This window comes from Argiope bruennichi, chromosome 2 (genome assembly GCF_947563725.1).
Source record: "Argiope bruennichi chromosome 2, qqArgBrue1.1, whole genome shotgun sequence".
NCBI lineage: Eukaryota > Metazoa > Arthropoda > Arachnida > Araneae > Araneidae > Argiope > Argiope bruennichi.
The window spans coordinates 3,147,234-3,172,842 of NC_079152.1; the positions used below are offsets into that span (position 1 = coordinate 3,147,234).

The 25,609-nt window shown below is 28.7% G+C and overlaps 1 long non-coding RNA gene across 1 annotated transcript; it reads right to left on the reverse strand.

Annotated features, from left to right (window-relative positions):
* Nucleotides 1-644: 644 nt before the first annotated feature.
* Nucleotides 645-24,728, reverse strand: LOC129960653 (uncharacterized). The gene is made up of 3 exons (XR_008783651.1): nt 24,607-24,728; nt 5,335-5,370; nt 645-3,055 (listed from the first exon to the last, which is right to left on the reverse strand). It is a non-coding gene; the product is annotated as an uncharacterized LOC129960653 (long non-coding RNA).
* Nucleotides 24,729-25,609: the final 881 nt, after the last annotated feature.

The following is a 25,609-nucleotide window of genomic DNA, read 5'->3' on the forward strand; positions in this document are numbered from 1 at the left end:
CAGCTAGAATAATAATTAAAGTATAAAAGGCATTAACATAAATTCATTAGCTATATGAATTATGCTAAACAATACATATTATGAGAAAACAGGTAAATTTTTCAAAAAAAAAAAAAAAAAAACATGCAGTATAATGAGTATTTCAAGCATATGAAATTATACATATTGTGTAAAAACAGATAATTTTTTCAAAGGAAATATATATATAGTAGAAGACAAATGTTTAGACGTATCAAATAAATTAAACAATACATATTGTGCAGAAGCAGGAAATTTTTTCTAATTATATTCAGTTTAATATAAATGCTTCAAGCTTTGTACAAAAAAAATATGCAGTTTTTTCAAAGGAAATATATACAGTATAATGCAAATACATCAGGCATATGAAACAATACATATTGTGCAGAAACAGGACATTTTTTTAAAATAATATATACAATAAAATATGAGTACTTAGGCATATGAAATAGTACATATTGTGCAAAAACAGATAATTTTTTGTCAAAAGAAATATATACAGTAAAATATGAGTACTTAAGCATATGAAAAAAAAACAAAAAAAACTATACAATATATATTTTGCAGAAATAATATTTTTTTTTTTTTTTTCAAAATATAAACAGTATAATATAAGTACTCAGGCATATCATATAAACTAAATAATCATATTATGCAGAAATAGGAATATTGGCTCTTTTTAATTGTATGATAATTGGGTGGAATAAGAATATTCATTATAAGTACTGGCTTAATATGTAATAAAGAAACATTATAATTGAATTTTGATTTTTCTAATGGCAGAAGCATTTCCTGTATTATGAATTATATATAATAAGCTAATAAATACAGATTATATATTTTTAAAGCATTTTAAACACAACTTTTACTTAGTTTTGGCCTAAATTTAAATAACTTCAAATATTTAATTGAGAACTTAATGTTAGAAAAAAAATTTTTAGAAATTGCTTTTATTAAATAAGAAACTATTTTTAAAAATACATAGTCAAAAGGATTATTTATGTGCATGTTTTTTAATGGTAAATTTCCTTTAAGAACCACTTACCTTATTAAAGGGTATATTTTTTTACTTCATCAGATAAGGATGGTAATGAACACTTAGATGAAATTGTTTGTAAGTACATATCCAAAGTTTTAATAAATTCAGCTGCACCATCTAAGTCTTCCAAAGTTTCCAGTGCTGGTATTTGATTACCAATATTATGAAATTTTAAAATTAATGAAGACTTTTGAGCACTAATGTCAGTTCTTGACTTTCTCTGTAGTTGATTGACAATGGCAGACTTTTCAAACGATTGGGAATCTTTATGATCATTACAGTAATGACAAGTTCTCTTTCATTACCATCACCTGCATTTGAGCAGGTACTAGCAACATTAGTCTTAGTAAAAACGTTAATTTCTTTACCGAAAAAAATTAATATGCTTTCATATAACATACCTGATATTATAATCAACACAGATGCAAGTTAACGCTGGAAAACACATCGCACAATGTGAACACATTATATCACATATATTTGCAATCTTCATTACCTATGCTGATATAAGTGAATATGGATGACCCACTGGATGACATTAATGAGTTGGCTACTATCCATTAATTTTCTTTCACCTTGACGATAGACCTTATCATCCAATTTTTGACCAACAAGGTGCTTTTTCCTAACCAAGCTAGTTCTCTGTGTTAATTTACCTCTTTCAATTGCCATTATTTTCCGCAGGAGTTTCTTTGTAATAGCTTTCAGAACATGAATTGCTTTATCTAACCGTTTCATTATTGTCCCACCTGTTTCTTCATACTTTAACTGTCTGTGCCTGTAATGTTTGTCAAAATATTTTTAAAAAGCAGCTACTTCATATTTAATAGTAAATTCTTTTAAATATTTTTCAAACATTGCAACATCTAATTCATGTAAAAATAGTTCCATATCATTTTTCATTTTAAGTCTTAAAGTCTCATCTTTAACTTTTCCTTTTAAATTAGAATGCCAGTTTTGTAAAACATGCCATATAAACTATATATGTTTGGCATGATCTTGAAATATGTTTGCCCATTCATTGAAAAATAAATTTGTGTCATTTATTAAGATTAATTTTGTTTTAAAGCCTTCTTTCAGTTTCAGTTTAATAGTCCTGAAAAATGGCTCAAAAATTTCACAGGCTAATTGACCAAATTCGTAAATTTCTGTCAAACTTCTAACAAAATCCATTCATAGGTAGTCTGCCTATTCGATCACAAGTGAACTTGATAACTACAAAACACAAAAAGCTAGGCAGATAAAATTTGGTATGCAGATTTAACATCTAAAATATAATTTTATATCTAATATTAAATTTTGAACTAAATCCTTCAAACAATTGAACATCTGTTGGTCTGTATTTTCGTACTCACGTAAACGCAATAACATAAAATACTGGCAGAAATAAATGAAATTTAATATGTTATCTTACGACTACAATTCAACTTTGTATCAAATTTTGGTGTCAATCAGCTAGCAAAAAAAGGATTCAAAACACCTATTCTCATAATAGATTTCTTCCAAAGATCAATATTTTGTAACTATTGTTCACCGCAAATGTAATGTGAATCATTTCCGGACTTCTCAAAGGTTCACAATAATATGTTGGGGGGGGGAATAAAAGATAAGACCTTTATAGTACAATATACAAAAAAGTTTCAGGGAATCCTGGTAACAAACTCTATTTCAAAAGATGTCCATGAAGACATTATATTGAGACACCAAGCAGAATCCTTCGATCTGTTATAAAAAAAATAGTTTTCAACAATTTTATGAAATTGCTAAATAATTTTTCCATAAGATACAAGGTTTAAAAATTCTTTGGTGCTATCACTATTCCCATTTTAATTAAAAACAACATTGGAGACAATATGAGAATTTTGAGCACCATAACATTTCATATAAATGTAATCACATTATATATTTTTAAAAATGCCCTGATTTGCATATACATTGGAAGTCCGTTCAATGTTAATATTCGTAATTACTTCAAATTTTGATAGAAAATACAGAGACCTGAAAAAGATCAGAGTGAAGACAATTAAATAATTGTTTTTTATTAATAAAAAAAAATATTTACTTTCGGTGTAAGATAAAAAAAATATGAAAATAAATTATACTTGCTAATCAAAAGAAAAATGTTCTTCTTCTTAATACATACTCTAATACCATAGTAAAAATGCAAGAAGAATATAACATCTAAATTAACATTACCTTTCAAAATAATTTATTAGTTTTACTAAACAAAGCTAGGAGGGGGGGGGGAAGTAGGACAAATACAAATTTGCTGAGGACTTTTTTGCTACTATTACAACAAAAAGTAAATTAAAATTGTATATTTTGCTTCAAATTAAGGAACTACCAAAAACTTTAAAGATTACTAATATAAATCACCTAAACTTACAACAAATAAAGATAATTCAATAAATAGTTACATTTATTTTAAAAGTCTTTCAAAAAATGTATTATTATTTTCCATCAAAATGCATAGTTTTTTTTTTTTTTTTTTTTTTTTTTTTTTTTACTGAAGCTTTTAGGTTTTTATCTTATTTATTATTTAATCTCTCTCTCTCTCTCTCACTCTCTTTTCTTTTTTTGGCAATGTGGATTTGAATTTAAAACCCATTGGTACTGGTTTTCCCCTTAACATGTATATTTACCTAATTTGGTGTATTTTGCATTAAGCCTTGAAGTAAAAAGAATCTGATTTGAATCGTGGTTATTTTTCCTGCAACCGATTGAGACCAAAATTTTATACAGTTTAGACACTAAGATCATATGCCAAATTTCATTTATCTAGTTTCTTACAATTTTGTACTAATATCAAAAGATTTATTTTTATGCATTTGATATTTTATAGTTAACTTTTAAACAGAATATATATACATAAATTTTACAAGAATGAGTAAAAAAGGGATGAAAGAAAAAAATTCCTCGAAAATTGAAACAAAAAAAATTCTTTATATTCTAGCTGAAAATCACATTTTTAATTAGAAATAAAATTTGCAATCAAAGAAAAAATACATATATTATAGATTTTTTTTAGGAGATCTAATTACAGAGATTAACTATCTAACAATTTGTGGTTAAAACGACCTTGCGTATGTTTTAATGCTCCAAAAATGAAGACATGTACTGAAAAGTGAAAGCTTTTTTTTTAACCTTACAAAATACAAAAAGTCAGATTATTATAGACACATAAATTTTTACTTTATATTTTCACAAATAACTAATCTAAATATGATAAATAAATCTATATTTTTAATAAATTCCATTATCTTAAAATTAAATACAGTAATAAAATGATTCACTTGTTCTATATCAAATTTCCCCGGCATACAACCTCAAGAAAAGAATTTATAAGTTTCATCTATTCTACCATTTTCAGAAAAAATTACAAGATCTTGCAAAACTTGAGGCTGAATTATTAACAGTTCTTTCATCATGCCACCAGAGTGTTCAAAAAGTTCTAATGCAGTACAGAACTGATATCCATTTATAATATATATAAGATAGAAATTATCATTTCTGAAATAAATTGCATTTTAATGTTACTGTTTAATATTAAAAATACCTCAGTTATAAAGTGTAAATGCCTGAATAAAGAATAAGAAGAAAAGAAATTTTATAATGAATGGTATCAAAGAGCATCTTTACACATTCAATAAAAAAGTATTAAAAATAAACAAACGTAACTATGTTCTTGTGACTTTTTTGCATTCATTTATGAAAACATTATCTCCTTTCACTAAGTTTGTAACATTTTAATATGTTCACCAATACTTCTATGCAACAAACTGAATCAGTAAGAGATTAACAGAAAAAAATTTCAAATATTAGAGACTGCAGCTTTTAAATCTGTAATATTATACATAAATTGTTGATCTTGAAGGTGAATTTCAGTTATGTGTAAAGCAAAATTAACACCACAAAATTCATAATCATAATCATTCATAATAAATCAAAGAACTTGCATAATTTCCTGTAGTGATGTCATATTGAATCAAGAATGCTTGTATCAAAGACATAATTCTAATAAAATTTCATCTCAAAAAAAAAAAACTTTTATGCTTTATTTATTGTCTCTTCCTAGAAATGAATACCTTATTTAGTACTGTACAATCTCACCACAATATTGTTCAATATTCTGAATACCGGCCAATATTGTGATGATATTGTAACAATAATAATAGGGATATTTTTTAATAATTTTTACAGTGTTAAGATACTTTTCGGACACCATGTATAAAGAAATGTATGAGTAATACAATTAAGCAAAAACAAATTGTAATTACCTTCAGCAAAATCCTCAAGTTCTTCAAAAGAAAATTCTGTTGAAAGAGCAAAATATTTTAATATCTTAAAACTAATTAAGTATCAATTCAATATTTGCAGTAATGATCAAATTATAGTTTTATAACATCAAATTTGATGCTTTCTTCAGAAAATCAAATTAATAACCACCATTAATTATAAAAGTGCTTCATTTTTTAAAATGCTTCATGACATTTTTAGAATACAATTGACTTTAAAGACTTTTACAATTTAGAAAAACTAAGGAATTTCTAATAATCCCCTTATAATTCTGAGTCGCACAGTATTAAGTAATTTCAATTAAAATGAATGAAACTTATACTCGGATTTTTTTGTCAAAATATTCAGAAAATTATATGAAAATATAAGATGCAAAGAATAGCACAATACTTTCTAATATTGTTACAATACCTTTATAATACAGCACAGCACTGAGTATATGGAACAATATCAAGAAGATAACAAACAACATCTTGAGCTAATTAGGGCACATACTTTCCTACTTAATACCCATTTGTGTATTCTTGTTCCTCTTTTTAACACCATCTTTGCTTTCTTTCTTTGTAGATGATACTCAAATAAAGTTCCCAAAATAAAATCAACACATTTTTATGAAATTGGAAACAATAAAAAATAAATGCAACTGTATAAAAAATTGATAATCATTTGATTTCATAGTTAAAAGCTAGAGTATACGCAACTGAAAATTGCTTGCAACATATACAAAATAATTTCAAGATGAAAAAAAATTATAACATCAAGGCAGTAAAATTTGTCAATATGACATTTAAGATTTCGTTAAAAAAGCCCTTAATTATACTCATTTTCTTAAATTTATAAATAATTATTTTAAGTATTTTCTACCTTTAAGTTTTTTAACTTATAATTCTATATATAAGTTATTGAGAAATCTTGCACACAATTATTTTTATATATTTAATTTTTTTTTCTCTCTATCAATTGGCACAATGCATATGAAATCAAAATTAAATTTAATTAACTAAGAACTAAATTCTGATAATCTTAAAATATTGAATAATATTTGAAAATACACAAATGTACGAAATTTCAAACTTCGTGACATCAGAAAGCTAGTGAGAAATCAGTAAACAAGTCTACTAATGTCTTTCATGTTTACAAATAGGAAATAAAACAAAATGAGTAAAACCTCTTCAAAATATCTTTTAAAGAAACAAAAATTTCTTATGAATTTTTAATTACCTTTCACTGCTACAAAAATATCATAGAATACTTGTAAACCCAATTTTAAATGTTTTTTTAATACAATTCCTGCGTCAAATTTAGTAAATATCCAGATGTTCGATGTCTGATTTTTAATTTCAATGTGTCTTCATTATAATTAGGCAGGTTCAATAAGAAATTTACAAAGATTATACAATATGGTAAAGCAGAACATTAATTTTAGGATTTATAATCACATATTAGTTACTTCAATTTTGCCAATTTTTAGTCTTCTAAATTCATTTTTCAAAAGAACCCAATGAAAGGTTTTATATATACACACCTTTATTAAAAAGGTAGTTTTTTTGAAAATTTTAATTATCTTTCACTTTTTACTCACATGACACAGCTCCAAACAAAAATATTAAACTGTATAAAATAATTAACTGTGCTAAACATAAATACCAAAAAGTAATATAAGTATGATTAACTGAACAACAAGAGAATAAATTGCAAAGAATGCCCGAGATATTTAAAATATTGCAGAATTATTAAATAAAAGAAAATTAATCTCAATTAAGATAAAATTCAATTTTTGAAAGGCTGAAATCAGCTTTTAAGATTTCAGCCTTTCATATTCTGTCATATATCTGTTTATAGGCTTTGATGTATATTTTTAATCTTATAATAATTATAAAATTTTGAAATAAACTTTTTTGTGAACACATTACTATGTAGTACCATTTGTAGAGAAACAATATTAAATGAAACGATTAACTGATTTTAAATCTTGGGAACATATTAAAATAGTTTATTGCCGACAAAAAAATACAAGAGTAAAACATTTCAAAATTAACACAACAGGAAGAAGGTGAAAGATCAGTTATAAAATAATATCTATACAAACATGAATAAGCCAAATTAAACTAGTCAATGTAAAAATTGAATTCATATGAAAATTTCTATTTTGCATATTGTTATTGCAACTTTTTGTATTAAAAATGATTTCATACTTATTATTAAAATTTTTACAAACACAATCTCCAACACATTTTTTTTTTTTTTTTTCAGATAGCAATTCTGTAAAAGACACCACTAATTATGTTATGTCAATATGACTTAAAAGAAACAGTAAACAGCATAATTTTAACAAATATTTCTAGAAAATCATTCAGAAATTGAAATTCCAATTAAATAATATAAAATAGCAATTATCAGAATTTATATATTTGTGGTAACTAGGTATAAAGATTCTTTCATTATGTCAGTACAATAAGATAGTGCACTTATATGTAAACAATACTTTTTTTTCAATAAGTGTTTAACTCCTAAGCAAATAAAATAATGCTTCCAACTGTTTTCTTCATTTTCAAGAGAAAGCATTTAAATTTATATTCTTCAAATGTAGAAAGAACTCTTAAAAATTTATTAATCATAACAAAATTATTATTGAATTAAGTATAAAAAGAATTAAATAAACATGATTTTTAAAAATATTTATTTATTAACATTAAGATTTATTTTTATCATGTTTGTTTGCTTTTATTTATTTATTTATTTTTTTTAAATATAGAAATAATGAAATCTTTTGGTGCGTGGTTTAACACGCATTGCCAAATTTACTTTAAATTAAAGTATTAAAACATTTTTACTTAATGAAAACTGCCAGCCATGTAAATAACAAAAATAAATTTTAATTAAAAATTAAATTAACAAATATAGAACATGATACATTGGCCGTAATTCCATCGACCAGCACGAGGCAGAAGTTCTAAGCCAGCTGGGGAAGGCTGGAAGTGAGTCACTCGTATTTGTTGGAGAGCAAAGTTCATCTCCATAGGTATGATTGATGCTTATCGCCAACTAGCGAAACAAACAGTCATTTATCGCCTGTTTGGCCGCTGCAGACTCCCTCCGCAGTCTCATTGGAAATGGACATAACGACGTGGGGGTCGAACTTGTCGGCCTGAGCTAGTTGTTTGCCTTGCTGGAACGACGATGGATGTCTCAGCTGGAAGTGTTTTGGTACACTTAGTAGTGGAACTTGCTTCTTGCTTGGCCGGTGGTATACTGGAACACTCAGGAGGAATAATAAAAGCAGGTTTCAGACGGTCTATAGAGATGGTATGGGAAGTTCCCTTGATCTCGAGATCAAACGTTTTTTGTCGCCTGACAAGAACTTTGTATGGTCCATCATATGGTGCTTGCAGGGGTTTGCGGACACCATCATGTCTCACAAATACATGTGAACACACGTTGAGGTGAGGATGCACAAAGATTGTTCTTTGGCCATGACAGGAAGTTGGAACTGGTCTCACAGTTGCAAAATGACGTTTTAAGTCCTCCACGAGTTGCTTGGGTGATGTATCTCCAGGTGTTGGATCGAAAAATTCTCCCGGGTAGTCGCAGAGATTTGCCATATACCAGCTCAGCTGTCGTCGCTTGTAGATCCTCTTTGAAGACGGACCGGAATCCGAGTAACAAGGTGGGTAGTGCTGAAGGCCACTGATCTGTGTTGTAGGCTTTCAAAGCTGCCTTTAATGGGCGGTGGAACTCTTCGATCAGGCCATTGGCCTGAGGATGATAAGGAGAAGATCTTATCCTTTTAATTCCTAGTAGTTGAGAGAGAGCGCGGAACAAATCACTCTCAAACTGTCTGCCTTGGTCAGTAGTAATTCTTACAGGGCAACCAAATCTGGCTATCCAGTGCTTAAAAAAATTTTGTGCTACTGTCTGTGCTGTCATGTCTGGAATTGGTACGGCTTCTGGCCATCTCGTGAACCTATCTATCATTGTTAAACAATAATAGATTCATTGAGAAGGAGGTAGAGGGCCTACAATGTCCAGGTGCACATGTTCGAACCTCTGTGATTGGTCTACAAATTTTCCTACTGGGGTTTTAGTACGGCGAATTACCTTCGATTTTTGATACGGGATGCAATGCTTAGCCCAATTGTTGCAGTCTTTTCGAATGGAAGGCCAAATAAAACGCGATCGAATTAATTTTGAAGTGCTGCGAATGCTAGGATGAGATAAATTATGTAATGATGCAAAAATTTGTTGACGAAATGATTCAGGAATATAAGGTCGAGCTGTACCTGTTAATACATCACAATAAATGGGAGTTTCGCAATTTGGAAAAGCAATTCTTTTAAATTGTAATGTTGCGGAATTATCGATTAAATTTTTTAATTCAGAATCAATTTGTTGCGCTTGTGCAATTTCGTTATAATCTATGGGATTTGGCATATTTATAGCGTTTATCCTAGAAAGTGCATCTGCTAATATATTCTCAGAGAATTTTATGTGGTGAATATCGGTGGTAAACTGAGATATAAAATCTAATTGTCTAGCCTGTCTCGGAGAGCATTTGTCCAAGCGTTGTTGGAAAGCGTAAGTTAACGGCTTATGATCTGTAAACAAAGAGAAATTTCTAGCTTCAAGCATATGCCTAAAGTGTTTGATGGCAGCATAAGCTGCTAATAACTCTCTATCGTAAGCGCTATAGTTTCTTGGAATTCTTCTTCCGCTTTATCTGACCAGTCCAATTTCGTTTTATCATTCTTTTTTGCGCCTTTTAAATATGAAGTTAAATGTACCTGATGTTTTGCTATGTTCGGTAAAAATCTACGGAAGAAATTTAAAAAACCTAAAAATCTTTGAAGATCTTTAACTGTTTTTGGTTGTGGATATTTGAGAATCGGTTCAACTTTATGGGGTAAAGGTTTGGTTCCCGAACTAGTAATTAAATGACCTAAGAAAGGAATTTCTGAGACGCCAAATATGCATTTTGAAACATTTATGGTTAGTCCATATGTATTTAATCTCTCTAGTACGATTCGTAAATGAGCTTTATGCTCTTCTTGGCTGGAACTAAATATTAAAATATCATCCAAATAAACATAGCAAAATTTAATATCTCCCAGGATTTCATTCATGAATCGCTGAATAGTTTGTGCTGCCCCACATAGTCCAAAATTTAAGAATGGGAATTCAAACAGTCCAAATGGTGTACAAACTGCTGTTTTTTGTATATGATCCGGATGCACTGGTATGTGAAAATAAGCACGGACTATATCAAGTTTCGAAAAAATATTTTTCCTGTGGAGTGCATTGGAAAAATCCTGGATATGGGGTATGGGATAACGGTCCGGTACAGTACAGGCATTTAATCTCCTATAGTCACCCACAGGTCGAATGCTGCCTGAGCTTTTGGTAACGACATGAAGGGGAGATGACTAAGGTGATTTTGATGGTCGGCATATGCCTTGATCCATCATAAACTGAAATTCTTTTTTGACGGCGTCATACATTTCTGGATTTAGCCTTCTAGGTTTACTATGGAAAGGCGGACCGGTTGTTTCAATAAAATGCACCGTATTATATTTAACAGGTTTTAACCCAAATGTTAATTTTGTTAATTCTGGGAATTCCTCCAAAATTTTATGGTATATTGATTCACCAGAAATAAGTTTTCGCCCTTTGAGATCTATTAATAGGTTAAAGGTTTGTAAAAAATCGGCCCCTTTTATGGGAACAGGCACATTAGCAATTAAAAATTTCCATGGAAAATTTCGCCTGAGACCTAAGTCCACATTTAATAATTTAGATCCATAAGTATAAATTTTGGAGTTGTTAGCTGCAAAAAGTTGCAGAGAATCAGGTTTTAAATTTTTTTGGTTTTTGTTGAGTGGTATGCATGAAACATCAGAGCCAGAATCGATCAAAAATTTGAAATGTGATCTCTTATCAAAAACATGCAAACGATACGATTGCGCGGCTGCCGCCGATGTAGGTTGATCGACAGCCGCTATTGCGAGTTTTCCTGATCCGCGTTAGTTGAGTACGAACAAGGCGATACGCACTTCAGTGCCTTTTCTCCGAAACGCACATGATAATAACAGAATTTTCTCCCACGATCACCGGAACGCCCACGCGAAAAACTGCGCTGTCTTTTTTTCGATGGAAAGGGTCTCTGCTTCTGTCGTGGGAAAGCCGTTGTACCTGTTTACTTAAAGCGGCGATTTCGCTTCGGAGTGCAGTAAACTCATCCAGAGTGGAAGCTTTCTGCATGGCATTACTTTCCGCGCTTCGGCTTACGGCAAAGACGCTACTATCTGTTGAGGAAATACGGACCTCGGCAATTTTGTCAGCCATGTTGGCCAAATTGTCCAGGGGTTCAGAACTTATTGATAAAATTGCCTGCATTTCTGACGGCAGTCTTTGCAGCCATAAAGTTTTGAGAAAATCGTCTTTTATGCCCGTGCCACCACCGAGTTCGCGCATCTTTCGGAGTAACTGCGATGGTTTATCGGCGCCTAAATGTAGTTCAGAAAGCAGTCGACGGATCTGTTCATTTTCCGAAGCGGAAAATTCGGCTATAAGTCGAGTCTTGAACGCGTCATATTTGTTGGTTTCGAGTAAAATATCAGCTACCGCAGATAAAGTTTCCGGATCAATAGTTGCAATCAAATGATTGTATTTTGTAAGATCATTGGTTATTTTTGCTAGAGCAAAATTGCTTTCTACTTGGATGAACCATAATTTTATATTGTTCCTCCACAGCGGCGGTATTTTCACCGAAAGATGGGACACCTGCGACTCTGTCGGAGCGTCAGCATTGACAGTTTCGTTTTCAGAATTAAGCATTTTTGGTTTCTCGTTGTGGAAAACGAATAATTTTTTACAATATTTACGAATATCAGAAAAATTTATGATTATTTAAATACACGTGTTTTTTTTAAAAAAATTGGGAGTTAAGAATCGAAATAATAAACATGGTAGCCAAAACGAAAGTAATAAGAAATTAATACTCCGAATACGAAAAATAACACAAAAATTAATACTGAATATAAATATTACGCTTTCTTCGCCAAAATAATGTGGAAATGAAATATTGACCAATCACAGAGAAATGAAAATAACATTCGAACACATACCTAATCCTAAATACATTACTTCTCGGCACAATAATCCAAAATAATCCATAACGAAAAGTAATTGAGAAGCTCAATCACCAAAATCTGATTTCAGCATATTTTAGAAATTTTGAGGCTGGACTTCGCAAATTTTAGAAGAGTAAAAACGAAAGTACCGGGTCACCAGTTTGGTGCGTGGTTTAACACGCATTGCCAAATTTACTTTAAATTAAAGTATTAAAACATTTTTACTTAATAAAAACTGCCAGTCATGTAAATAACAAAAATAAATTTTAATTACAAATTAAATTAACAAATATAAATCATGATACATTGGCCGTAATTCCATCGACCAGCACGAGACAGAAATTCTAAGCCAGCTGGCGAAGGCAGGAAGTGAGTCACTCGTATTCGTTGGAGAGCAAAGTTCATCTCCTTAGGTATGATTGATGCTTATCGCCAACTGGCGAAACAAACAGTCATTTATCGCCTGTTTGGCCGCTGCAATCTTATAAATGTTTTTTTTTTTTTACTTTTGAAATTCTTTTCCATAATACAACTTACACAGCACCAAAATTTTATTACATTAATTGATAAATAAATGTGACTAAATGAAAACCAATGAAGAAGTGCACAAAATTCCAAAAGTCCATTTTTAAGAAAACAGTGAAAATTCGATTTCAAAGTTAAAATATATCCAGCTAAACTAAAGTCTATAACAATTAAATACCAAAGGAAATCATGATCAGTAGTGGAATTTAAATTTTGATTATAATTAAGAGAATATAATTAAAACATGTTTAATTTAAATAGCTTTCTACATTCAAAGAATTTTGGTACAAGAAAGTAACTGCATATAGTTAAAGTGCTTTGTCTGATTTATAACAAAAAATCTTTGCTTACGGGTTAATCTGAAACAATTGCTTTCATTACAAATGGCTAAACTTTCATACGAATAATGATAAGAAGAAAACACACAGCAGAAAGATCTTAAAATATTGTTTGCATTTGTAATAATTGCACCAAATAACAATCCTTCAAGAACAATATCCTAGTAATAGTCCATTTTATTTTTTCAGGGAAATGAAGTTTGAAGCAGAGTCTTCAGCATATCCTTATGAAATGAAAACACAAGAAATAATGCCAGAAGACTTAAATGGCCACAACTAGAATTACACAGTTTATATATTTTTTAAATCGAATTTTCTATTGACTAAATTCTGTCTATGCAATCACCCATATAAGCAAATATTTTTTTTACGTTATAAATCGGTGACCTGGTGGCATAGTGATAGCATTTCACGCTCCCAGCGCACAGGTCCAAGATTTCAACCTCGGGTTGAGCAAGGTCGACTCAGCCTTTCATCCCTTTAGTGGGTCGATAAACTGAGGACCAAGCATGCTTGGGAACTAAACATTGGAGGTTCCATGTTAGGCTGACCACCTAACCAAGGCATATACCTAGTACCCAGTGTCCTTGGTCAAGAAAGCAGATATCAGCACGGTAGGCCTCGGCTCACACGGGCTGTCATACCACTGAGTTTAGTTTAAATCAGTCAAATAGAATGAATTACTGACTTGCAACAATAGTACATTCTTTGGGAAACTAAGTCATTGTGGAGAGAAGAAAAAGCCAGCAATGATAAAAGGCATTTAAAATACACAACACAGAATATTAATGGTTACAAACATGTTTCATAATCTTTCATGTGAGATTGGCCACTATTTGGATGAAGTCCATGTGACCAATTATAGCCACCTAAAGCAATTATTATACGCTTCTCTCCCCTCCAATAAATTTTGTTTTGTACTGCATTTTTCCTTCTGAACTCTTTTCATTTTCGGATGCTTCCTTAAGAATTTTTTTAAAAAATTAACTGATCAGTTCAAAGACATTAAAATTCAAATTAATGTCTGAAAGTTTACATGAAAAGATCAGAGTATTCTTTAAAAGCTGTAGGAAAACAATCTAAATTTTTTAGTTCTCTTTTTTTTATTTCATATCTTTTATTTATAAAGCTTCTGTAAGCAGTTTTTAAGATTAATGTTGTAGAAATTATTATTAATAATAGTTTAAGTTAGTAATTTTAATTTACTTAGGTTACATAAAAAGATTAATCAGCATTTAAAAATGTATTTTTAAACTACTTACGTGATGTGTTTTATGTTATTTTTATGAATCAGAATTGTTGTTATAGAGTCATAGAATTTGATATATGAATTTCAAATATTAAAATGTTAATATTTCTATTTTATATCATGCAAAAAATAAGTTAATTAAAAAAAAAAAAAAAAAAAACTTTTTGCTCACATGAATTCTAGACATAGAGAAATGAAGTGAACTTGCATCATGAAAAGTATTCTTTTTTTTTTTTTTCCCCTTCATGTTATTGCTTATGAAGCGTTCTGGCTAGGGATTGCAATACCGGTATTTTGAGCCCTTTTACAATTTTGTAATACCGGTATTCACAAGTTTAAATACCGGTTTCTCGGTATTTACTAGAGATTTTTTAAATTGTCCCCACTCTATGTTCAGGGATCGCCAACATAGCAAAATAGTATAAGTTATTGTTTTTATGTTTCCCTAACGGGCAAAATTAATTAGCTAATTAATGGCTTAATTACTTAAATCTAAATTTGCAAAACATAGATTATCCTTTATTGTATCTATAACGACCAATGGAGCAACAGTTATGAAAAAAGTTGGAAAGTTGATTGGTGCAAATCAGCAATTGTGCTATGCTCATAGAATTCAATTAGGAGTAATAGATGTATTATACCAAAAAAATAAAGAACAGAAGAATCAGAATACTGTGGATATAGAAACTCGAATTCCGACATTGAAGAGAGTAAGAGTGAGAGTGATACTGACAATGAAGATAGTGACAATGTAATTGTGGAAGAAGATATTGCTAATGAGGATGAAATATTAACCCATCAAGAATTGCTTCCTATAACTTATAAAGTTCGAAAAATTGTTAAGATATTTAAAAGTTCCCCTATAAAAATGACATATTACTAAAATATATACTAACTGAAAATAAAACAGAATATATGTTAATATTAGATTCTAAAACACGTTGGGACAATTTACTCCTAATAATGGAACGATTTTTGAAAGTGGGAAATCCAATGCAAAAAGCAATAATCGACTTAAACCTGAAAATTAATTTTTCAGATAGTGAATTCGACTTAATATCCAGAATTATATCAGCTCTACTTCCAATAAAACTGACTATTGAGGCATTATGTCGGAGAGATTTTAATTTATTAACAGCTAATGCAACAATAAATTTCATGATGCAATCATGAAAAAACAGCACACATCACTATTTGAAGAATTATATATTACATTGAAAAATCGCACAGAAGAAAGGCATACCGAAATAGAAAATGTCTTATGGTATTTACATAATTTTTAAGATTTTAAAAATGAAAAAGAAGAAAAGAAAATAATCAATTCAAATCTGATTAAGTTTATAGTAAATTTTCTTACAATTTTTTTACCCACAAACCTATCCGCATTCAGGAGAATTCGGTTCAGTTATCGAAGATTATGACGACACTAAATGTCGATAGTGAAAAGGAATTGTCTCTTGAACAAAAATTAGAATTAGCAATAAATAAAATTTCAACGAACCAAAATACAATACAGAAATCAGCTATATCCAAAACCATCCGACGAGAAATTGATTTATTTGAAGATGAGGGATTTAGAGGTAAATACTTGGAAAAAGTATATCGCGTATTGCTAACAGCATCACCAACTAGCGTAGATGCCGAAAGGGCATTTTCGACAGCTGGTAATTTTTACACAAAATTACTTTTCAGGCTTAATGACAGTACAACTGATGCATTATGTTTTTAAAGATCACATTTCAAAAATTTGTAATAGTACCACAAACTGAATAGTGATATTTACATTTTTTTTTTTTTTTTTTTTTTTTTTGTGATTTAAATAAATAAGTTGTTCTTTTACTTTTTGTGATTCTTTATATACTGCTATAATTTATAAGTTACATATTACTTTTTGTGATATTTACACTCTAACAAAACTGGTAAATAAAACAAAGAAACACTTGTGTTTTCTTTCTTTTTCTAAAATTTCTAATACCGGTATTAAAACCGGTATCCCGGTATTAAGATCTAAAAAATACCGAATACCGGTATTGAAATTTTGGCCCGGTATTGCAATCCCTAGTTCTGGCCATTTATAATCAAGCAACATTCAACACAATAGCACATTTAATCCATAACAACAAAAATACACTCTCATCTTATTTGCCTTTAAATAGAAAAATTAATCATATAAACAATTAAGAGGTTATCATAAATTTTACTGTACTTTTAAAAATACAGTAGGCATCTCGAAATCTTTTCAAGTGAAGATAAATATTCAAGACAGCAATTGCCACAGTGAATGGAAATACAAAGGTATTGCAAATTTTGGGAAACTCTTCCGAAAACTTGGAGCATTATACAAAGAAATTTGAAGATCCATGTAATTTATGTTGTTGTTGTTACACATCCCCCTGGAGAAGGAAAGCCTAGACTAGGTACAGGAGGCCCCATCGCGTCAGTTCCTCATAAATCTGAAGAAAGTCCCGTTCAACCAGCAGCTGATTATAAGAAACGCCAAGACAAAAAAGAAAGTGAACAAGACTAGCAGGTTGGGAGCAGGAACAAGGTTGGAAAGTCTTCTCCCCATTCTGAAACCTTAAACACTTAAGATGGCCACTACAAAATCTGGCCATGGCCAATTGGTAAGGCCGAGGACCACATCATGTTATTGATAAGCCAGGGCGGTCCAGGAACCCCTCTTCTGCTGTATTCAGTCTATCCGCTTCGTGTGCTGCTGTCTACTGAAGCGTGCTACTGTGTTCGTCTTCGTGTAAATAAACGTCGTTTATTTCTACTGATGCCTGCTAATTGAGCGTTCTCCACACCATATCACTTCCACTATCCAAACGAACCCGGAAATTTCGTAACAATTCACTGATGATCAATGAGCCCATATCAGAATTGAACAATTATGATCCATGAAAAATGGTCATGATCTCTCCTTTAGGCATCATCAATAGGAGAAACAGAACTTTTAATGAAATCTATTAGATTAATAGCAATTCTTTGAATATTTCTAATTGTATAGAAGAGTGTAATGTATTTATTTGCAACAATTATTGCTTCATTTATGTTACCAGATTTACACTGTTCAGAAATATAAAACATCACTTCATTTATTTTGTTAAGATGATTGTCCTGAAAATAAAATAATTCTGATAAGAATAATTTTAAAAATATACTTAATTAAATTTTTTTGGTTATGTGTAACTGATTAATCTTTAATTTACAATTCTTCATTTTAAATACTATGGAATTTGAATATTTATTTCAAGATTTCATAATATGCCAAGCTGATATAGAATCAATACTTAATTATACTAAAAGATTAAATGACAATTAATTTTTAAAGAAATATACTATCAAGAACATTTTAGGGCACAAAATTTGAAAATTCTACTCCATTAAGAAGTGAAAGAAATATTGATTACAAAAGCATTATTTAAAAATAAAAAACAACTTAATTTAAATAAGCAATAATAATTCATTAGAAAAATTAATTGAATTCCTTACAAATACTATGGAATATAAAACAACCTTCGCACAATAGTTAAAAATTGCTTTTTAATATTATTTAAATCACATTTTTCTTTTCAATTTCAGAGAATATTTACTATAATCTTTTACTCCTCATTTTTATTTATTATGAATGTATCTATTAACTTATGTTTTAACTTTTGAAATTTAATAACAAATAAATCATTACACTTGATACGTCACACTTATAAAATAGCCGATAGCGAAAATTTTGTATTAATATTTAATATCATAATAATTTTCCTTATATTTACCTAAAAGACAGTTCTATATGCAAAACTAATTATCGGTTTTCTGCTCTTCATAGCAGAGTTTAAGAGATATCAAAATCATATTCAAAATTTTTTTAAAAACAATAGAACTTATTAGTAGAGAATTAAAAGCTGTTGCAGACTATCATGGTTATTCACTTTCATATTTCTGCTTGAATTCCTAAACTACATAATAAAATGTACTAATTAAACAATAATAATGCACATATTGGAAATTTGCATTTTAATATGATTAAACGAACCACCTTTGGTAACCAGCTATTTTTCAACTATTACTAATAGTATTAATCTAGCCATGTCAACTGTCATGAAATATATCTTATCATAATAAATGAAAATACTATTTTAAGTTAAATTTGAAAACACTGCACATTCTTATTGTCTAGCAATATAAGTAAACTGGGGAAAGGGGAAGAGATACTGTCAAAGTTTTAATTTGTGACATGTCTAGGAATTTTAAGATATTGGAGGCAATAATTATTGATAACATATCTAAGAATAAAAATATATGCATTTACTAAGAATCAATTTCATATGACAAAAACTTTCAAAATTGGTATAGTGGCTGTGGATGTCCATCTTTTATTTTCATCAAACAATTTATACAGAAATTGTGATTCTCTAAGGGGTCAGGGCAAACAATCATTAATGACATATTTAAACGTTATAAACTTTCATATGAAACAAAAAGTGGCGAAATCGAACCATTAGGTGCAATTAGGGCTGGTTCTTAGCCTTTCCTGGTTATTTTAAACTTTTAGATAACAAAAGAAAAAAAATGCTGACCTATAAAACAGAGAGGGAAAAAAATCTATAATAGAATTAGTCAGCATCATGCATAGCACAAGACAGGGCTTAAAAATATCTCTTCATAAATGTATCTATGGTATATAATAGTTATTGATATCTGATATTCATCTACAAATTTTTGTTTTGGCATTTAGCAACTTAGAATTTATTTTATGTTTAAAGGTCACTGCTTTATCAGTAAGTGAATAAAGCTAAGCATCAATAAAATTAATAATGAGATCATAAACTTCCATGTTACATTTTATGCTGGATTATAACATAAGACAATGAGCTGAGATAAGAAATTTTTTATTATTTTAATTACTATTTGTTTTAATCCATTTTTAGTTATTTGACAAATTTTTTAGTTCACAGAATTTCAGGGTTTTAACATTTACTTTTAATGCTACAACATAATTTTATTTAAAATGCACTACTAAATATATATATATATATATATATATATATATATATATATATATATATATATATATATATATATATATATATATATATATATATATATATATATATATATATATTTCTTACTTTCATCAATTAATCTGTGCCAAAATCAGATCTAAAATGTAGTTAAAAATTAACAAGAGACAATCTAGATAGACACATCTTCTAGTAAATAAATGCTAAGTAACATATTTTAAATAGAAAACATGATAAATAAAATGTACAGTGCTTGCTTTTGCACCAAATGCTTTCTTGCATATTTTTGTTTAATTTGAGCCCTTATGTGTTTCAAGATCAAATTTTGTAAAAAATTTTTCTGTTACTTTTACATACACTCAAATTTTGAAAACTAAATATATGCATGTTCTGAATGGCAATATTCATTTTTTAATATTTTAGATAATTATCTGCTAAGTTGTTTTATTACAGTTTCATAAGTGAGGTATTATTGTAATTGAGAAAAAAAATCATTACATTTATAATAATTATATATAAATTAAAGGGGGGGGATAAAAAATTATTAAAATAAAAAAAAACTTTTCTTTAGAATACTAACTAAAAAAATTTTTTTAATTAGGTTTCTTTAAAAATTATATTGCTATACTACATTTGCTAATGAGTTATCACTATAATTTAGTGAAATATTAATGTAATTACTATTTCCATCATTTAAAAATTTATTTAAAACTTGAATATTTTAATCATTTAAGTACAGTTAAATAGAGTAATTTTATTTTATCTTCAGCAATAAAATTTTTAAACCCAAACAGGAAGATGAGGCTGAAAATCTAAGAAGATACTGAAAAAAAAAAATTAAATAAAAATAAAGATATTACTATTTATTTTAAATCTCATCTTATTCTAGCAATTCTAAAAGCACTACCTTGGAATAAAACATATATTTTAGAATATAAACAAGGCTGATTTTCTGATGCTATATCAAAGCAATCCAGAAACAAATAAGAGAAAAAAATTTATTTTAAGTCCATCAATGACACTTGGTATAAACATGAATCAGATTCTGATAATAAAAGGGGAAAATTACCTATTGAAAGAAAGTTCACTATCAATTTCTGAATCATCATCATCATATTCAAAGCCTATTTCATAAATATTTTAAAATTTACTTTTTTTAGATAGAGGAACCAAATTATTTTGGAAAAAACTGACAAAATCTGTACAAGGACAAATTTCTGCCTGCTTTTCAGGTGAGTCAATTTCTTTGTCTTTTTTCTGAAATGTAGAATTTTCTGGAGATATAGGTGTAGAGCAATAATTCAAAAAAAAAAAAAGTTTTACTTTTTTTTTTTTTAATGTATTATCAATACAAAATTCAATATCTTTTGTTTCAGTTTCTCCAGTATTAGATCGTTCATAATCTAATTCTTCAGGAAAGTAATTTTCAACATGGCCAACTGAATTATTTTTATCAGTATTTGTAGAATGTTGGCTTGAAGACAAACTGGACTTGGAAATAACAAAATATGTTTCAAAACTTTTATCACCTGTCTCCATTAAAGTATCATTATCTAAATTTTTTAAATAATCTTTCAAGTCAGAACTACTTATTTCAAACTTAACAACAGTTGGATTAGAGAATTCTTTTCCATCCATTTGGCTATTACAAACAGGTGATGGGTTATCGAGAATGTCATTTGACTCAATTTTCTCTTAAAAAATATTGCGTATAAAGTACACTCCCATCTGGCCTAATGTCAAGAAAAGGCAGATAAAAAAGCCAAATAGGCCGGAGTTCTATGAGCTCATTTGTTTGCCCACAAATACCAGAAGTTAAACGTAATGAGTAATATGTACTTTCTCAGTTCTTAGTGAATACCAAGCCTTCCATTTATCTTAAACCATGAAGAAAGTGAAACACAGCCGCAGCCCAGGAGTATCATAGAAGCAATTGCCAGTAACATCGAGTTAAAATAGAAGACTCTATACTAGTAATTTATATACTCCACAATTTGATGAATTTTTAGATGATTACCAGTAGCTTTTGCATCACTAACAGCAGTAAGGAGCGAAGAAAGTGAATTTTAATCAAAATTATTCTTTTTCACAATAAGCTATAAATAGAAGTTATCTTTACATACTCTATATCTAAAAGTAGGAAACAATACATTTATACTTTCCTTAATTTTAGAAAAAACTTGTGTGTTCACAAATACTTATACTGCCTCCATGAAGATTGCAGATAATTTGAAAGTTGGCAATAAACTTTGACAAATTCTTGCACACCCTTTCGACAAACATCAGTATTATACAAAGAAAGCTTTATTCATTGATCATGGAAAATTAATCCTTTTTAATCTTTACCATTTTTTTTTTATTTATTCAGTGCAAGATCCTTAAATGTAGATTTATAATCTGATTACAAAAGTAACAACAAAAAGAAATTTTAGAAATGTATCATAAAAATGCAAATAAGAAGAAAAAAAAAAATTCATGGGAACAATATTAAAATGCTTTTACCAGTAAAATGTACAATAAAAAAAACATTATTTGGGGACAGATAATTAATTACATGAAACTGAACAATATTTTATTTAATACTAGCCAACTTCAGGTGACGGTTGATTTGCCAGGGTAAATTATAGTTTAAAACTTAGATTAAATCTTCTAATATATATATATATATATATATATATATATATATATATATATATATATATATATATATATATATATATATATATATATATATATATATATATATAATTTGATCATCTATGCATTTTTATTTAGCCAAGCAATTTTAAACTTCCAATTTTGGTAGACATCAATTCATGCTTTCTAAGAAATTGCATTATTTTGTTCGATGCACTACGCATTTCACTCATTTTTTGGCATCTGCAGCAATTTGAACCTCTAATTAAATTTTAAAAAAAGATTAAACCTCAGCTAATCCATAACTTTCTAGTTGAAATTAAATATTTTAAGAAATGCTTAAACAGAAAATAAAATCGTTTAGTTTTAAAGTTTTGTGTATATTTTAGAATGTGTTTCAGAATTTAGATAGTATGTCAGAGAATCATTCTATAACCATTCAACAAAAAAATCATATATATATAATTATAATAAGAAAGCAATTTTCAAACGAAAAATGTAATATTTTTATGCATCCAAATATATTACGAGACAAAATTGTTTTAAAATATAGAAACTAAAAAAAAAAAATTCATTACTTATTTCTAATGTTATGCTTCAACCATAAGTGCAATAAAATTTCAAAAATGTTATTAAAAGCATTCTTTTTAGAGACTAAATCATCATATCTTGATTATCAATACTGGAAAAAAAATCAAGGTGGAAATATTTATAACAAAATAAAAATGTTGATTTATTACAACAATGAAATGAACAGCTATATAATACACTTTCAAATATTGATAGCAATTAATTAAAAATAAAAATGAACTGCAGAAAAATTCATTTGGTGTCATTGAAAAGATTTTTTTTTATTTTAAAATAAGAAAAGAATTAATATTGCTTAGTTTTTAATAAATAAAAATTCTAATTAAAAATTTGAAAACCTTCCAAGTTGCACTTTTTTACTTCTAAATTCTATGTATGTGAAATCTCGCAGTTCTACATTTGATGATCTGTCCTGTAGACCACTAACACACACACCTCCTTTACTGTAGTTTGAAAAGTATTTTGAATCTTAAAAAAAAATTAATTAATTAAAACAAATTATACTATGCCCAAAAATTGGTCATGACAATTGGTGACATGACATCATAACTTGTAATAAATAAAAATATTCAAATTTTACAGTTTATAAATTTAAAGTAAAATGTACAGATTTTAAATCTTAAATATGTATTATCCTTATTAAATAAAGAATTGATTCCTATTCATTAACAAATGGTTATAACTGAGAACCCATTGTTATTTTTATTGAAAGGAAATGCAGAAAAAGAGATTAATACGAATGTTATAAGTAGACTGCAATAATGAGCAAATACTAAAAATATAATATAGTATAGTATAAAAAAGAAACTAACTTTCCAGAATGACTCATTGAGGAAAAGTAAACAAAAAGCATAAAAAGTAATTCCAGTTAGTATTTATCTTAATTATTTCTTGTAATTTTTACTACAAATTTATACAAATACTTCTCATATAATACAGTTGAATAAAATTTAAAAAATAAAAGATATTTTCCTAATAATATACAGTACTCCACCACTTATGATGACTTAAGTACAACTCAGCAAATTAGATTTTTTTAAATGGACAAACTATCAAATTTAGCATTATACTTAATACGGTTAAACTTAATAGTTTACAGCCATCATAACTTTCGAAGAAAATGTTACAAAATTTTAAGAGAATATGTTCTATTAGCACAAAATATCCAAGAACATTGTTGCAATATCTTCACCACATTAGTCAACATTCAGATTATTCAAAACATCATGAAAATATCATACAATAACCTTTGCAAATAGGATGGTGCTTTTGTTCCACCAAATAGATGAATTGTTATTGAGAATTTCTCTCATCAAGAAAGGTAATTGAAAATGCCAAGTCATGGCATTTACATTCTTGGGAAATGCAGCATTATGAATAATACAGAATACAACAAATTACAAAAAGTTAAAACTCTCACCTTTTTTTTAGAATACCTTGAATCAATTTTAAAAAAAGAACTAAATTTAAAGATAACCAAAAGAATAAAGCTGGTTTGAAATGCTCTTTGGTGAGCGGTTTCGTTTCAACAACGACACCATTTGACAGCCTTAAAACAGTTATTACTAAATGAAGAGAGAATCAAAGTTTAAGAATGCAAACATTTAAATCACGTACTGGACAAATACATCACACTGGTATTCAAAACTATGTTAATCCAACATTTTTTTTTTAAATATGATAATGGATAGAACAAAGGAGTTTTTTTAAAATTAAATTTGCATTTCTTGAATATTTTACAAGAAAATATTAACACAATTTCTCTTACCTCAAAATCTTTTTTATTATTATTATTTTTATTTATTTCACAATAACAAGATTTCAATTCTATTAAATCCTTCAGCTCTATGATTAAAACCAATTCAACCGCGAAGATGGTATATAGCCAGCAACCACAAATAATACGAATTTGACACTCTCTAGAAATCGACCAGAACATGACAACCTAAATAAGTACAATCACAGCGCATCTTATAAAAGCATCAGGCTGATGTGAACTGCGCTGTGATTGGACTCCTAAAGGTTGACATGAGCTTGCCAATGCCTCGATTTGGTGCTTATGTTTACATAACACTTCCAGATCGACATGCTAAGCTTAGACTTTGAACAGAGGCGCCTCGATCTCAGGAGACACCCGTGCACAAGTCGAACCTGATTGGTTTGTCAGATCAGTGAATTGAAAACCGCCAAATGCGTTTATCGCCAATTTTACAGTAACCAATTTTTATCTACGAAGCGGTTAGCATTGTTCATTATTGCAAGGATAAGCAATAAGCATGGAATTTAATTGTACACTATGCGGAGCTGAATTTTATAAAAGACGAAGACAGGAGGAAAGTGTACTTCAGGAATGTGTACCAAAATTCACTTCTTATTGACCAGTCTCAGCTCGCGAAAGTATCCCGCTATGCATATCCATGTGATTGGCTAACGTGCAAACATGATTGATTGTGTATATTTACATTTCGCAGATAAACAATAAAGGTATGTCTGATTCTCTCAGATTAATCTTTAAACCACTGCTATCTCTCGTCTAAAATAAGGGTTTGAATTTACACAGAAGGTGAAAGAATTTCTTAACAAGTATTGATATATGTAGGATAGTAAACATAAAAATGTTAAATGTTTAAAATATCATTTTAGAATTAATTGTATTCTACTTGAAAGTTTATTATACTTTTTGAGAAGTTTTTTTTATTATTGGAAAGCTTTTAATTTAAAAATAGAATACATATGAATGTTTATATATTTTGAATTGAACATTATATTTT